This window comes from Strix aluco, chromosome 4, assembly GCF_031877795.1.
Source record: "Strix aluco isolate bStrAlu1 chromosome 4, bStrAlu1.hap1, whole genome shotgun sequence".
Taxonomy (NCBI): domain Eukaryota; kingdom Metazoa; phylum Chordata; class Aves; order Strigiformes; family Strigidae; genus Strix; species Strix aluco.
The window spans coordinates 128,545,241-128,548,496 of record NC_133934.1 but is presented as its reverse complement, the minus strand read 5'-3'; positions in this window follow the sequence as shown (position 1 = coordinate 128,548,496).

Genomic DNA, 3,256 nt, shown 5'->3' with positions numbered 1-3,256 from the left:
CTGTCGGGGGGGTCGCTGCCTTGGGGGGTTACACCCAGGCAAATAGCAAAGCGGGGTGATGTCGGGGCAAAAACTCTGAGGAGGGGTCCTGATGTGTGCCCAGGCATTTAATCATAAACCCAATTAAAGCGGAGGCTTGATTACGTCCCTGGGAAGTGGCCAAAAATCAGTGTTCTCCTAAAGGGCCCAGAAAATGCTGGAGGAAGCACCCGCTCCCCAACACGTGGCTCAGATCCCTCCACCCTGGTTGCTCCCGTGCGGTGGAACAGGGGGGACACGTCTGCTCCGGCCTGGATGGGGCGGGAGGAAGAGCTTCCTTTGAAATCCCCCGTGAAATGCAAGAAACGGAGCAAGGTCCAGCTCCTCGCTGGAGTTTATAGCAACGCGCCGGCTGTTGTGGCTCTGCGCCGGGGTTTCTTTATTTATTTTCTTCCCCTTAAGGGCTGAGAAAGCATCCCCAGCCCAAGCACAGCCCTTTCCCAGTAGCTGGGATTTGTTTTCCTATCTGGCCTAGGGAAGAATTTCTAAATCTCAGCTGCAGCCAGAGCTGGAGCCCTGATGCCATGCCAGGCGTCGTTGAACAGCGGTGACCCCCCTGTCCCCAAATGCACCCCACAAGGCTCGCTGACTGCCCCCCCCCAAAAGCCAAGCATCACAGGCAGACGCTGAGGTCCCTGTGCTGCTGGTCCAGGGTAAATTTTCCTAGCGGGACATCCAAAAAATCAGCTGGGTGGATGCTGAGCACCAGCACACCCCGGGGGGGGGGTTGGAAATGATCCTTGTAAGAGGGTCAGCCCTTGGGAAACAGAACGGGGTGCTGAGACCCGGATGGATTTAGTTGTTACTCTGTTGCTTTGTTTATAATTTTTACCCCATTAGCAAAATCATCAGGAAACTATGTATGAGATAAGAGAGCTCACACGTTTGTGCCACCATCCCTGCCAGTAACAATGCTGTTATTGAAATGCTGGGATGGAAGATACTCGGCTGGTGATAATGCGGGATCACAGTGAACAGCTGCTATTTCCCGTCCTCTTAATATAAATATATCTAGTGCGAGAAAAATCTGTATATTTTATGTGAATGGTATTTTCAGTCATAACCACAACACCTTTTTTTTTTTTTTTGAGATACGCCTAGCAATGCAATTAGCTCAGTGAAACCTTGCCCAAAACGAAAAAATGAAGAGTTCCATTTATTACATTTTCCATCTGTGTTTCCGCTTCTTGGGACTTTGAGCAAGATTAATTCCAGAATTGTTAAAGAGAAATGTCACCGGAGTCTTTGGGCTTTTCCTTTCACAAAGAGAAGAGGCAGACCGGACACTGGCTAACGTCCATTTTTCCGAGCTCTCCCCACATCGGAGCCTGGGATGGCTCATGCCGAGCGTGGTTTTTCCCGGAGACACTTCTCCGGCCACGAGAGCCTCTCGCGGCGATACGAGACCCAGCATTTCTCGTAGGCTACATATCAGCATTAGCATACGTGCCATCCACGTACGTGTTTATATATCGCCTTGCTGGTATTCAAGAGCTCTTCCTGCTGCTTTATTTAGCCTCTGCGGCAAGGCAGGCGCTGTGTTACTGTATTTCTGTGTTACACGAGGCCAGGGGGGTGCAGGCAATGGGGCAGGGGCCGTGCAGGACACGCTCAGCTGGACGGACTCAACCTCCAAAGCGATGGGGCTGTGTTCCGCTCGCAGCCTCCCCAACCCCTAAAATGTTTTATGAGTTGGACTAAATGAGCCAAACGGCAGCTCTGCCACACACCTGGCCCCTAACTGGCTAGCCCCCTGTGCTATCTGCAGGAGAGGTGTTTCCAGAGTGAATTTTTTTGGGGAAAAAAAAGCCATTTCTGACTGGCGTGGTGGTCCCTGCTGCGGTGGCGTTCAGCACGGGCGGCTTCGCGGGGACTCGGCACGACACAAGCAGGAGTGAGCTGCTGGGTGGAAATGCTTTCTCAATTTCATGTGGCATGGATCAGAGCACGAGGGCGAGTCCAAAGCCGAGGGTTTTCCAGCCCCGGCTCTGCCGAAAGCCAGGCTGTTTTTTTCCATGAGGAGAGCGACGCGTTGGATTCCCACCGCTGGTACCGCGCACTCGCATAATGTAATTACCCAGCACGATCTGTTGAGCTGCAAACAGATTTTAGAAATGAGTGTCAGGGTATTCGCAGCAGAGCTGCTCTTTATTTAGGTTTGGGAACAAGCGGCTGTTCTCTCCCAGAGCCTCGTAGAGACTGTGGGGGCAGAGCCGGCCTCACAGGTCATCCCGAAAAATGCCTATAGACACTTAAAAACGCGGAATAAATAACTACTCCAAAAACAATCTCACCAGATGGCACTTCTGATGAAGGAGCGGCTCGGAGATGCTTTGCTGCTAATTTACGGTGCTGTTGCTGCTATTCCCATCCTGGGTCACCTATGGAGAGAGACCCGTGTGTGCCTTAGCTCCGTTCCGTGTGCTGAGCAGCGACCGGCCCGCGCACGGATGAACCCAACTCACCTGGGATCCAGCTCCAGGACATCGGGGGGGGCTTTAATGGAATAAGGATTTAGCCCTAATCCTTCTCCCGCCTTAATCCCGCTCCTAAATACTGGTTTAATAAACCAGGGGTACAGCCATAATAAGACAGGGGTGCAGCCAGGGCTGGGGATACTGGGCTGGGTGCAGGGGGTGGTTGGGGTCCCCTCTCCAGGGGTGCTCGGGTCCCCACGGGGGACGTGTGAGTCCCTTCCCCGGGAGATGCCCAGGGCCCCCCAGGAGGATGCTCAGCTCCTCTCCCTGGGTGTGTTTGGGTGGGTATATTCTCTGGGGAGGCTTATGCCCCCTCCCCAGGACCTACTCACGTCCCCCGGGGGGTTGCTCAGGTCCCTCCCAGAGCAGGTTCCTGTTCCGCCAAGGGAATACGGGACACCCACCGCCCCACACCCCCCCGCCCGGGACCGGGGCTGGAGGCGGGAGGGGAGGGCAAATTTCCGCGCCCCCTCCGGGGCAAATGCTCGGCTCCCCTCGCCGGGGCTGGGGGGCGAGATGCTGGGGTCCCCTCCCTGGGACTGCTGGGGTGTCCCCCCGGGACTGCCCCGTTTCGTCCCCCCCCCACCCCCGGGGCTGTCCCGGGGCCGGCGCTCAGGCGGGAGGCGGTGCCGGTGCCGCTCGGGGCGGTGCGGGCCGGGAAGGGGCGGGGGCGCTGGGCTGGGCTGGGCTGGGCTGGGCACGGCTCCGCTAGGCTCGGCTCGGCTCGGCACGGCTCGGCT